This window comes from Polyodon spathula, chromosome 3 (assembly GCF_017654505.1).
Source record: "Polyodon spathula isolate WHYD16114869_AA chromosome 3, ASM1765450v1, whole genome shotgun sequence".
NCBI lineage: Eukaryota > Metazoa > Chordata > Actinopteri > Acipenseriformes > Polyodontidae > Polyodon > Polyodon spathula.
Window position 1 is genome coordinate 86,676,633 of NC_054536.1, and position 14,226 is coordinate 86,690,858.

The window sequence follows — 14,226 nt, forward strand, 5'->3', positions numbered from 1 at the left end:
CACTCAAGGACATTTACCTTTTTGTTCCTTAGCCACTCCAGTGTAGCTTTGGCTGTGTGCTTTGGGTTGTTGTCATGCTGAAAGGTGAACTTCTGTACCAGTTTCAGATTTCTTGCAGAGGGCAGCAGGTTTTCCTCAAGGACTTCTCTGTACTTTGCTCCATTCATTTTCCCTTTTATCCTGACAAGTGCCCCAGTCCCTGCCGATGAGAAACATCCTCATAACATGATGCTGCCACCACCATGCTTCACAGTAGGGATGGTGTTCTTTGGGTGATACGCTGTGTTGGGTTTTCACCAAACAAAGCTTTGCATTTAGGCCAAAAAGTTCAATTTTAGTTTCATCAGACCACAAAACTTTTGCCACATGGCAACAGAATCTCCTGAGTATGTTTTATGCATACTTCAAAACATGGATTCAAGGTGGACTTTCTTGAGTAACGGCTTCCTTCCTGCCACCCTACCATACAGGCCAGATTTATGGAGTGCTTGGGATATTGTTGTCCCATGCACACTTTGACCAGTCTTGGCCATAAAAGCCTGTAGCTCTTGTAAAATTGCCATTGGCCTCTTGGTAGCCTCTCTGATCAGTCTCCTTCCTTGCTCGGTCATCCAGTTTGGAGGGACGGTGTGATCTAGGCAGGGTGTTGGTGGTGCCATACACCTTGCACTTGTTAATCATCCTCTTGACCGTGCTACAAGAGATATTCAAGGCCTTTGATATTTTTTTTATACACATTCCCTGATCTGTGCCTTTCATAAACTTTGTCCTGGAGTTCTTTTGAAAGTGCCTTGGTGCTCACGGTTGAGTCTTTGCTTTGAAATGCACTACCCAGCAGCGGGAACCTACAGGAACTGCTGAATTTATCCTGAAATTATGTGAATCACTACAATTTAACACATGTGGAGGCAACTTAACTTGGTGTGTGATTTTGAAGGTGATTGGTTACACCTGAGCTAATTTAGGATTGCTATTACAAGGGGGGTGGGGGGGGGGGGGGGGGTTTTGTATTTTTAATTAATTTTCTACAAATTTCTAGAATATTTTTTCACTTGGAAGTTGTCGGGTAGGATGTATAGATAAAAAAAAAATTTATAAGAATATTTTTTCACTTGGAATTTGTGGGGTAGGATGCATTTTAATTCCAGGCTATAAGGCAACAAAAAGTGAAAATTTTGAAAGGGGGTGTAAACTTTCTATAGGCACTGTATATGTGCTTGCAACAGGTGAGTATAGACAGAAATCATAAAAAAAAAAATAATAATAAAATTACAGAATCACATACTTTTGGCCCTTGAATTCCCCGACCAGGTGGGCTTGTCATACCAATTTTGCCAGTACTTCATGTCACACCCTAAAATGAGAAAAACACATATCCCTATGTAAAAATTTATGATCAATATACTGAAAACCAGTTATGACATTTTAAGACTTTATATAAATACAAACACCAGTAGGACTCATTTTGGTTAAATATTTACTCTTTTTTTAATTTTACAATTTTACATTTCTATTTATCTTACCAAATTTATTCTAAAATTTGAACCAGAACCATTTTATTCTGGCCATTATAACATGGAAAACAAATATGCTTTTGAAACACACAAAAGACCAAATATATTGCATAACTTTTTTTGTGCGTTAATTTAGCAGTACGTTGCAGAGAAAACAGCAGAAATTGTTTTGTATAATATATTTAATTAAAGATTCTATATTTATGAGTCTAGGGGACCTGTGTACTAAGAGTTGTGCATGAGCAAATATCAAGTTGCGCGTGCTCAAAAATGTTTTGCGCATGCGTAAAATTGTGACATATGTCCAAAAGGGAAATGCCCAGTGCATTTCAAAATGTGCATGCACAAATTCGTAAGGGCAACTTTACCCCTCCGCAGCAAGACGCTCCAGGGAATACGCAAAGAGATCATTAGCATCTCATTGACCTGTGAGGAGCTCCTGATTACATATAAATAATGATAAGTACTGAAGTAAGCATCTAATCGCTCCATTACTTGCACATGCTTAACTTTGTGCCACTTAGGACTTGGCGTAAATGATGTGACAGGGTTAAAAAAAGGTGCACTTGTGTGAGTGTTTTCTCCAGACAGATAAATACATACTGTATATCTGTCAAGGTTAGATGTGGCAATAACATAAAAATGCCATATGTCATGACCTTTAATGAGTTATCTTGTTTATAACAAGAATGCATACATCCTTAATATACTGTATATACATATTTAATTTTGTTTTAAACACATGCCTCTGGGGGAAAAAAATGTGATGTCTCTGATTCAGTGCCTACATTAGTTTATGAAGGGCTATATTAAAAATAAATGGTATATTTTATTGTAATGCGGTCAGTATTTTTGCTGTCGCTCGTCACTCAAAAATTACAAATGTTTTTTGACAGTGACACAGAATGAGCACAGTAGTCCCTAGTGACGCTACTTCTGTTTTGTGTAATTTGTTATATTTTTTCATAATTGTTTAATAAGATGGGAGTAGTTAAAACACAACCGCACAATATGATAGAGAGACAGATAAAGCAGAAGATCATACTAGTATAGTCTCTATGGAACTGTAAAACATGTTGCTAGTACTACTGGCATTCTATAGAGCTCAGTGGTTCTTGCTAATTCTGCATTTTTTTCATTTGCTAATCTTAAGAGTGGCAGAATGTATCTATTTTGGGAAACAAGTTCTGTGTACAGTACTGTAGTGACTATATCTTCCAGGGCAAGGAAAGCAAAGTTTTGTTTAAGGAATGTATAGCTAGAATTGTTTTATGTCTGATATTCATGATGTACAATAATTGAGATGGTTTAACAATGGTAATGAAAATTAATATAGCTATAAATTAAATCAGGGTGTTTAAAATAGCACAGGTGCTCCTATCAAAACCTCTATAGTTGTTTCAAATTATACACGATATGCAATATAATGCATTTTCATTGCAGGGTATTGAAAGTAAAAAATAAAAGATTTTGTTGAGGTGAAGTTTCTGTAGCCATGAGAATGATCTGTTGACTGTCATAATCCTATAATCCTGTATAGATTGCACAATTTCGTACTGCTTGAATGGGTATTTTAAATCATTTTTTAACATCTGAGACAGCTCAGTAGCTGTATTTGTGTGTGAAAGGGGTATTGGACATGGTGCAAGGATTTCAAACAAAAGTGTTCACAGTGGAAGATTTAGAGAAATCACTCATGGAAACCTGAAACAATTCTGGGTGCGGATGTCAACAAACAAGCAGAATATTCATTCACATAATTAACAAATACCTCATTACACACCTCAGAAATCAGGTTATATATTACCTGACCAGTTTTTTTTAATATAGTTAAACCCTAAGTGGTACCTTGAGGTATGACTGCAACACTAGCAAGAAGCAATATCGCTTTAACTGAGACACTGGAGATGCTTGGATAATGAGAAACGAGTACATGACCTAATGTTTTACCTATATTTCCAGAAGTAATTAAACATTGTGTCACCATTGAAAAAAAATGAAAAAAATGAAAAAAAACTTTAAGGACTTTGTGACAGGACAGCGTTACAATCAGGAAGGGAGACTCGGACACAGAAGTTCAAGTTTCAAAGTGAAAAGGCGCATTTTTATTTACAAGTAAACAAATAACAAAACATTAAAACAGAACAAAGAATAAAACACATTAGAAAAATGAACGGTACATGGGCCAGAACAAAAGGGTATGGGTCATTCCACGGCAACTCAAATCAGAAAAGGGGCATTTTGTTGCCCGACCATCCCTAATCTGGGAGTTTTTGGACCCGCCGAGTTCTGAAATGCTAATCATTTTTAAAAAAAAAATTATTTCCCCTTCATGCCATGACCTGGCCAGAAAAATCATACGAGTTGCCATACGAGGGTTCGTCACTAGAATTTCACGACTTGTGACATGTCTCTCACTTCTTACGAATTTCACGTCTCTTATTTCTTATGACAAGTATATAACTATGTAAAGAAGAAATAATTTTTTTTTTTTTTTTTTTTTTTATAAGGTGTGGTGCTTGCCTTGGGAGATAACTGACTGATTGGCAAACCATTCATGTTGAAGCAATTTACTGCATTCTCATACTAGTCAATGAGTCAGTTAAGCCTCCTGTGTGGCACACCTGAAAGTCTTTGAAGTTTAAGTCTCCAGTGGCAGGTAACCTCTACCTTGCCACAATAGGCCAAGTCCTATTTTTTCAGGATGCGCCAGTTGCCAGTATGCATAGTGACAGGATACGGGAGAATTGCATAAAGCAGAAAAGGTGCTCCTGGTATTTTCTTTCTTGAAGCCCTATTCATTACGAGTCGAACAAGGTGCTACACATGATGCTAGCGTCCAAGTTGAGACAATTTAGGTTGACCTTTGCCAGCTCGAAGGGGAAAGTAAAAAAAAAAAAAAAAAAAAAAAAAAGATTAGCAAACTCAGCGGGCCCGAAAACCCCACGTGAAATAAATACGGACAAGAACACAGCACAGCACGGAACACAGACCTTCACCAACATTTACCTTAACCATTCTTAACTAACACCCATGACCACCCTATTCATACACCTGTGGCTGGAGTCTTAACCCTTTGCGGTCCAATGTCGGATCAGGTCCGACATTACAATTTTCCCTTTCCAGTCCGATATCGGACCCTGTGAGCAATAGCCCTAGCAGCTGCACCACACAGAGACAAGCAGACATAAACAAAGGAGGTAGCTGCTTCCGCATCCAGCACTCAAAGAATATCACAGACATTTGCAAAGCTTTTTGAGATGTTATAGTAATAAAATAATGACTTGGATCGCATTAGTGATGAATTTGGTGATAAAAACGAGTTATCAGGAGAGGCACACCTATAAAGAGGCATGTGAAAAATACAGTAAACACGGGGTGGGGCTTGGCTGGAGATGCAGTACTGATGTTGCTTAGCATTCCAAAGCCCTTTAATCCGGTTTTACTTGAAAATAAATATTTTAAACAGCGTCTATAAAATAAACAGCGCATGTGAAAATAAATTGGAGCCGACGAGCCTGACAAGAGCTGAATAAATGGACTGCAAACGGTTCATTAATTATTTAATCACTTATTCATTCACAGCTCCAGCCACATTCCTATGTGTTTTGACTAAGAACTTTAACCCCTCCTTGCCAACCCATTATTCCCCACACTAACCCATTCAGGCGTGCCTCGGCAGGGCTTTTGCCCTGCCACACACTTCACAAATACATGTGGAGTAAATATAAAAACAACCAACATTGTGGAAAACAAGCAGGAGAGTCAAATGGCTTGTTTTTTTGAAAGTACCTTAGGCCCCATTGGTCTAACTTGTCCTTGTAATCCAGGTAATCCTCTAGACCCTCTGTCCCCTTTGTCTCCCCGAATAAGCAAAAACAACAAGACAAAGACCATTACAGTAGTTATACATGTCAAAATTAAATCAGTGAAATGCATCTGTGCTCTCCTCAATGTACAGTAAGTATAGCAGATGCTATTCCAAACCAGCTGGTGACAGTCCCTGTTCATATTAGTGATTTGTTCAGAATGCATTTTATACAAATCAGAAACAATAACCCACAAAATTACAAATACAGAAACAGCTGTAATTGATTCACAAACTTATCACAGAATTGTTATTATTGCATAGTTTGGACTGTAGGTCAGTTTGTCCAAGCAGGGATGGGTTCATTAAGTCTACCACAGTATTCATGAGGGGTAAGTAAGTGCTTAATATCAAACAATACTTTTAAATCTGTTTAACAGCTAATAAGTTTAAAACAAAAATAGAGGTAACACACTATGATAGTAGCAATATTATTCCTTCGAAAAATCCACGTGATCCTTTTTTTCAAACAATAAACTTGTAAGTGCCAGTGGGTGTCATTTTATGATAACTTGGAGGGGTTTTGCCAGTATCTTGGATGTCACGCGTCATGAGAACCATACCATTAATTAAATGTGGACTGTGTTAACGACTTTGTAAGACTTTTTAGACTGAAATTAGAGAATGTTCCAATTTTACTTACCGCAGTGAAGCCATCTGCTCTACTTGTCATCACTGCTTCATTTTTTTAATCTCTGAGGATTGTTATATGTGATTATTTATAAATGTTTCCATTAAGATCCCTTCATAGCAGAAAAGAGATTTGTCGATGTGCTGTCCTAAAGTTGTGCCAGTAGGCTAATTGTACTACTAATTCAATTTAAGTTTCTTAACTGTATGTACATCGACTATTAAATATTCTATTTGTAATTAATATATTTTTTAAATGTACAGTAAAAAACTAATTAAACTGTTTTGAGATTTTTCAGAGAAGTCTATTGTGCCCTTTCCCAAGTTGTCTTTAAAAAAAAAAATATACACACACACACACACACACACACACACACACACACACACACACACACACACACACACACACACACACACACACACACACACACACACACACACACACACACACACACACACACACACACACACACACACACACACACACACACACACACACACACACACACACAGTACCGTGAAAAGGTATTTGCACCCAGTCTGATTCTCTGCATTTTTGCACATTTTTCACCAAAGTTTGGTGCTTCTTTCATTTGTTTGGTGTGTAAGGTAATCAAACATGCAATCTTCAGGTGTGAAAAAGTAATTGCTAGTTGAAGGAACCGAAAAGGACAAACACCCCTGCAGAGCGCAGCTAGTAAAAAGAGGAGGAAAGGATAGGATGTTCCAGCACACAAACAGGTTGGGCCAGATGTCTGGGGGAATAGAGAAGTGAAATAAGAATGAGCAATAAGCATTTATCACAAACCAAAAACACAATCATAAACTGGTATTAAACTAGTTTCTGAAGTGAACATAACAAGAGCACAGGTAGGGGACATAAAAACCCCTGTCCCCACAGCCATTGGTCCTGATTAAGGAGTAAAGTATAATTTAGGAGGTAACTACTAAAACATTGTTTGCTGCATGCTATCTTTTGATAGGGGTAAGGGACTTTATGTGAAACTATATAAATCATGTACATATAATACTCCAGCAGAATATATTAGTTACTGTTGAAGATCTCTGTTGTCCAATGACCACTGCAATAAGAACATAAGAACATAAGAAAGTTTACAAATGAGAGGAGGCCATTCGGCCCATCTTGCTCGTTTGGTTGTTAGTAGCTTATTGATCCCAGAATCTCATCAAGCAGTTTCTTGAAGGATCCCAGGGTGGCAGCTTCAACAACATTACTGGGGAGTTGATTCCAGACCCTCACAATTCTCTGTGTAAAAAAGTGCCTCCTATTTTCTGTTCTGAATGCCCCTTTGTCTAATCTCCATTTGTGACCCCTGGTCCTTGTTTCTTTTTTCAGGCTGAAAAAGTCCCTTGGGTCGACACTGTCAATACCTTTTAGAATTTTGAATACTTGAATTAGGTCGCCACGTAGTCTTCTTTGTTCAAGACTGAACATATTCAATTCTTTTAGCCTGTCTGCATATGACATGCCTTTTAAGCCCGGAATAATTCTGGTCGCTCTTCTTTGCACTCTTTCTAGAGCAGCAATATCTTTTTTATAGCGAGGTGACCAGAACTGCACACAATATTCAAGATGAGGTCTTACTAGTGCATTGTACAGTTTTAACATTACTTCCCTTGATTTAAATTCAACACTTTTCACAATGTATCCATCAAAAATAAACTTTTGAAGCAACGATCTGAAGTGATTGACTGTCTCTGACTGTCTCCAAGTTTCATCTAGACCCCTACAAATTGCCATAGTTGGTACGATTCCAGGCTGTTCGTTGTGCTACTGTTGGTGTGTGGACTGACGACTAGATGTCTGGGGTAAGCAATACCTTTTCAAAGTGGCATAGCGGGTGAACTGGAATCCTAGACCTGTGGGTTGTGAGACTGTACGCGGATTAGGAGTTACGAGGGTATTGAGTGAGTACCTCGTTTTGTGACCAGATGGTGATGAGTGCCTGAAAGGTATTGTCACTACAAAAGGTCGGCTGTACGTCGAGTGCGCTCTAGTACAGTAAAGGTGGTTCGAGTCCACCATAGAGGTAGTATATTAAGTCACCAAGTGCGAAAGACTAGTATAGATACGCGTGGTTTCAAAACCACTGAATGTGAATTGCCGAGAACAAGCGACAGCCAGGAGTACGAGAGTACCTAACCGCGAAGTGCGCAGATAACAAAAAGAAAGCACTAAAGAAGGGTTGGGACCCTGACGCATCAGATGATTTTGCAAAAGTAAATTGCAAGTAACTATCTGTTAAGAATAAAGATTTGACAGGAAAGTAATCGACACAGAATAAATGGCAGGTATAATATTTGGTTTCTAAAATGAAGAATTAAATCAAAGTTTTATTTTCAGGAGTCTGCATATTGATTGTTTAGTTTGTATTGAACTAAACAGGGAGATAGCATTTTCTTTGAATGGAAAACACTTGGTTTAATGAAACACCGAAGTTACTAGTATTAACTGGTTTTATTTGCGCATATACGAGATGTTTTGTTTATGTTGGTCACAATTAATGTTTTACAGAGCTTCTAGAGAGGTGATAATAACTAGATTAATGTGATAACTGAGACATTAATAAATCATGTATGACAGGTGATTACTGATGATGCAGTGATAAACTGCAGGTGGTGCAATTGTAGTAAAAGTCAGGGACTAAACCTGAAACGGTGATGCAATAGGACTGGAATCTAGAAGTTTAACTTAAAGAAACAGTGTAAGAAAAGATTCTGGGCGTGTTGCCAGAGAACAGGCAATATGCAGATAAGGTGCCTGGGCAGTTGTCCAGCAGCAGAGAAGTGTTAATAGTAGATATTGAAGGCACAGCTCACAGCTGCAAAATCACAAGTTTTAGAATGAATACAATTTTAAGCAATGCTCTAATTGTGACCATATTGATACTTAAATATAACTTGTTGGGAAAGTGGCAGTGGCTACAGGAAAGTCTGAAACGGCAGAAGAACCGCAAGGGGATTATAGTGAATTGTCACAAAGGCGGCTGCAGTGGGTGACGTCAGACAAGAAACAGGAAATAAATGACAGAGAGAGGTGGAATTTGGTGGAGCTGAGCGAATGGTTTCACTCAGCATTTAATAAATGAACAGACAGCCAGAAAATAAATGGTTGTGACAAACACAAAAACACAGGACACGGCACATTTGCCAAAACAAAAGAAACAAACAAAACGGATTAACATTACAGAAAACACAGTGAGCAGATATTTTAACTTTACATTATTATTTTATTATTTATTACCTCCGTCTACAATCCCATTCTCCAGGCTGCTACTGGCCATGCTGTCAGCAGACGTGCTGACAGTGGGGTGAATCTCTCCTCCCGCTGTACCACTGGCAGCGGAAATGCTGCCAATGGTGTGGCTGACACCAGGCGTGCAGGCAGCTACCAGACTGACTGGCAAGTCCAGCAGCGGAAAAGCTTCTGGGGTTGGTGGTCTCCAGACCTCCCCCAAGATCTCCAGCAGCGAAACTGCTGCCGTGGAAGGTAGTCTCCTGACCTCTCCCCCCTTTTTCATAGCCGGCAGCCGCCTCTGGTGGGGCTCCGGCCACACTGACCCCTGCGGCCAAGCAGAGCTGACAGCGACCCCTGGCGAAGCGGAGCGGCTGGCAACCCCGGGCGATGCGGAGCAACAGGCAACCCCGGGCGATGCCAGGCAGGGAGTCAGGACAAGCTGGGGTGCGGGCGTTGGCCCTCTTCTCGGCCACTGCGGCTGGGCGGTTCTTCCCTGTGCTTCCCTCAGCAGCCTATGCAAGGGCTGCTGAGGACCGCCAGCACCTAGTCCTGGTCCTTCTGGTGCAGGGAGAGGCATCTGCTGAAGTAGTATGTTTATTGAAAAGTATTAGTGTTTAATAAAAGGTGAATGTCTTAATTAATAAGTCTTTTAGGATAAAAAAAAAACACAATAGTATTTAACCTACATGTAATATCTGCACATAAACAACACAGGCCTTTGTAAAAGTAATTAAACTGAACAAATATTTAGCAAGACAATCCTTGTAATATTTCCTTCTGCCATTTTTTTCTCATGCTTTTCCTGTTACCAAAATTATATAGGGAACAATTTATATCTCCCCCGCAATAGTTTTATATGCTGTAAGAAATGTGACCATAATGTCAAAGATTTGTGCTTATCAGGTTCAATGAATCCAGATTTTATTGGATGTCTTACAGAGCTGGTATTATGACTATGAGATTAATGTTAAAATAAATACAAATAATTTCATTTTGTGTGGTTCTGTGCCGCTGCCATGGAGGCTGACTTTCTTTTTTTTCCCTGAATTAAAACTGACTGGTTTGGCATTTCCATCATTCTACTTCTAAATATAATACATATTGCCCATTATACTTCTGTAACAAACCCAAAGAACACCCCAAGAATTAACATATTTAGTTCTGTCCAAGGTGTCTGTTCTCAGTACAGTATACTAAAAGATATGTAATTTATAATGTACATAAAACCTATCAAAATGAAATGCTAAAATATATAAAAAGGCGTGTATGTATACTGTACTGAAATACAGATGTTGTGTTTGCTTTTTCACTATTTTTAATGTCTACAGAATGTGGTCTGGACAAACATTATGGGGCCACTGAGCATCACATGCAGAAATAGCAGTATTCCTGCCAGAAGTGTAGGCTGACAATGACTGTATTGGGAGTTCTTTTGTGTACTGCAGCCTGACTTTGATTTTGCACATACTGTAGGGCTGAAATTAAATATACACAAATTACTTTGTCAGTTGCAACACTACAAAACACATACAAGAAAAATCAGTTTGTCGTTCATACAGGTCTGAATCAGTTTTAAGGTATGAGAAATCATTTTGTAATGTAATGTCAGTCTGAGATGGAGTTGGTGAATTAGTCGATAAAGGCATTTGGAGCTAGTTGATGGCTTGAATATTTTAACAGTTAATGCAACGATGAAGATTGCTTGAGGTACAAGTTGCAAGTCTCTTAAATTACTTGAAAATAAAACTGTCAGGATTCTTATAGTGCCTTCCTAAATATAAGGTAAGACGTACCCAAATGATTCTCATTATGCCTTCATCAGTGCACCTTGCTGAATATGCACAACTGAGTGTTTTGAAGTTACACCTAAATGTGTTTTTAGTATGCCATCAAGCTTTAAGTGGTTTCCTCAAACTTGTTTGTGAAAGTTTTGTCTCTAAGTTAAACAACTAAAAATTGAAAATTGATATTTTGTTTTGTTGCCAGATAATAGGCAACAGGATAAGAGATAACAGGTAATTAATCAGACATTCTGTTCATGTGTATGGAAATATGGCTTTATTGAAAATATTTATAGATTATTTGATCAGATAGTTAATGATCTGATTAACTGGTAAATTACTTGGATAATTAGGTAATTTGATTAATTTGACGTTAAACTGACTCAAATGTATAATTCTAGGTTCACGGTACATGTTTGAACAATTACCACAATTTAAAATGTAATAATTTTGCCTGTGTAAATTTCATACAGAATTCATAATCAAATTAACCAGAGAAAAAAGTACCCAACCAGAATCCGAATTTATAAAGCAGTGAACAAGACATTCTCCTGTTTGACACACTTATCAGAAAGGATTTATGAATGACACTGCTTGATTTGTATCCCTTGACATTAACTGGAAGTGAAGTATTCTGAAGCCTTTATTGAATACAGCTTTTAAAAAACCTGTAGTGGAAAATTTAAATTTGATATTTAAAATACAAGAATGCAAGAACATGTGCATTAGTTTACAATATGTTTTAGTGATTCAATTGTTATACAATAAAAGATAATCTATAATATATCTGGATCTTTGTCAATAAAATAGACTCATATGTATATATTGTCCTCATCACTGCAACAAAATATATATTACTATGAGCCAAAGTCATACTTGTATTTTGTATGAACCATAAGAAATTGGGCCACAAAAGACACCAAAAAAAGCCAGATTGTCCTAATTTTGATCTAAAAGCAAAGTCTGTTTTTGGCTCATGTACAAAGCATAATAAAAGCTGATGCAATGAGAAATTCTATCTGACTTTTGGTCCGGCATAAATGTTTAAGTCAACAATGGGTTTGCTATTGTAGTTTTACAGTGTGTCAAACATGGCACTTTGTTTCCATAAACATGGCACTTTGTTTCCATAAAAAGTTCTGGTTTCCTCTATTTTCTGAGGGTGTTTTTATACAAAGAACATTATAAGTTTATTCATAAGATGATTTATATCTGTTATATAAGTTAATACACTGTGTGTAAGGCGTCTCTTATTATATCCACCGGAGATGAAATTCCCTGTGAAGGTGATATGGTAGAGGTGGTTGTACATACCCAATCATAAAGGATTGTATAAAATAGAACAGTCACAGAAATCATAGTTTCTTAGGGCTTCCTATTTAGGTGATCCACTCAGAAACATGTCACACTTCATACATATTTGTGGAAAACTGCTCATCCAATATCATAAAACTTGGTATTAACATTATTTAGTTGAAACTACTGAGAATATTAGATTCTGGGGATATTGAAGGGTGTCTGTCCGTCCGTACATCCATCTGTATGTAACAATTCCATTTTGCATTTATCTGGAGTTCCTCATGAAAATGTCATTCAACATTTCATTACTTAATAGTATTCTATACAATTCTGAACATGTCACAATATTGCAGCTGTATTGCTTGAAGCAAAATATTGTTACCTTATTTAAGAGTTTCAAAGTATGTACTGTATGTTGTGTCCAGTGCGTACATCCAATGCGATATGTAACTGAATAGAAAAAAAAGGGATTGGTTAGAAAGCTTGTCTCCATTAACAGCTTTGTTAATCATATCCAGAGTATTAATGACTACTACACCTACTGACCTTGGTTTTTGATCGAATTCTTCCTAAAAATGCATCCACACTAGGTGCTTTGCCAAAGGGTGACTAATTCATTTCAAGATGCTCTTATCAGTGAAGAGGGCCTTTGCTTTCTACCTCCCTAGAGAAGTGCAGTGGATGCCATAGATAGATTTCAAGAGTTGCTTGTCAGAATTTCAGCAGTTTTCATGTATATCAGTCACTTTTTTAACGGACATGTTATCTATTCGGTTGACCTTTTGATAACAGTCAGTACCCTGCTTTGACTGAAACGTTAGCAGTTAATTATCTGTTCATTACAACTGATTGTTTATTAGTGTGCATTTAAATAGTTAAAATACAGCACGTATAAATCTGCCATATTCTTACTTTTTAATTGTTATGGCGGATCCATGATTTTGAATTAGTCCAGACCCTGGTGAAATTCCTGCTCTACATTGGTTTTTTCTGATGTATTATGGTAATGTTTTTAGCAATAAACACATAATAACAAACACCAACACATCCAGTTAGGATACATATATATCTAAGTACAAACAATCTAAGTACATTCGTGATTGAAACTGACATTCTGGGTCTGTGCTGTTAGTGTGGACTAGAAGTCAATAGACACATTCTAAAAAAGCAACAAAACAACTACTAACAAGTGTTCTGGACCTACTCTGCTTTACAGTTCTGGTCTGGATTGTTTGACACACTCATAACACACATCTCGCTTGCAGCTTGCAAGCATGTCTTTCTGGAAGTGAGTGGGCATACATTTGATAAAATGGAAACATAGATTTTTTTTTATCGTTTATGCATTAAAATAAGGTTAGCACTCTCTTCTCACATGCACTAGTGCTACGTGGCAGGAAATGAAGTTGCGGTGACTCAGAGCAGAAAAAACACACACAGGTCAGGTAGCCGTTTTAAAGAAAAAATTAACAAAATATTTAAACAAAATATAAATTCTTGCTCACAGAGCACAGAAAAGAAACAAAAATAATCACGAACACCAATAATGAATTAAGGTCCGGCTGGGCAGTAACCTTCACGGATCCTTTATCTGCTGTTTAAACTCACTCACTTACCCACCCACCCAGAGCAGGGACAGCTGCGGGCTTAAATACCGTGGCGGACGGACTTTTTAATTTATTCTATTACCCCTCGGCCACAATCTGCACGAGTTCATTAATTTGTGTGATTGCAGGCTAGTTTAACAATGCACTAGGATTTATCTATTTATTTTTGATGCCCTTATGAGCTATTTCTATGTTATGCCCGGTAGGCAGAAGCAATAAAAAAAAAAAAAAAAGAATGCAGTACTGTTGTGTTGGGAACACAACCATT

The 14,226-nt window shown here is 37.6% G+C and overlaps 2 long non-coding RNA genes across 3 annotated transcripts; both read right to left on the bottom strand.

The window, feature by feature from the left end:
* Window positions 1–161: 161 nt before the first annotated feature.
* LOC121308751 lies at window positions 162–9,317 on the bottom strand. The gene is made up of 3 exons (XR_005948555.1): window positions 9,278–9,317; window positions 1,286–1,354; window positions 162–199 (listed from the first exon to the last, which is right to left on the bottom strand). It is a non-coding gene; the product is annotated as an uncharacterized LOC121308751 (long non-coding RNA).
* A 493-nt stretch (window positions 9,318–9,810) lies between these two features.
* On the bottom strand, window positions 9,811–14,203 carry LOC121313570. 2 transcript variants are annotated; one of them, XR_005950014.1, is made up of 3 exons: window positions 13,968–14,203; window positions 12,734–12,801; window positions 9,811–9,851 (listed from the first exon to the last, which is right to left on the bottom strand). It is a non-coding gene; the product is annotated as an uncharacterized LOC121313570 (long non-coding RNA). The 2 variants fall into 2 exon arrangements; XR_005950013.1 differs by lacking the exon at window positions 13,968–14,203 and adding an exon at window positions 12,898–13,839.
* Window positions 14,204–14,226: the final 23 nt, after the last annotated feature.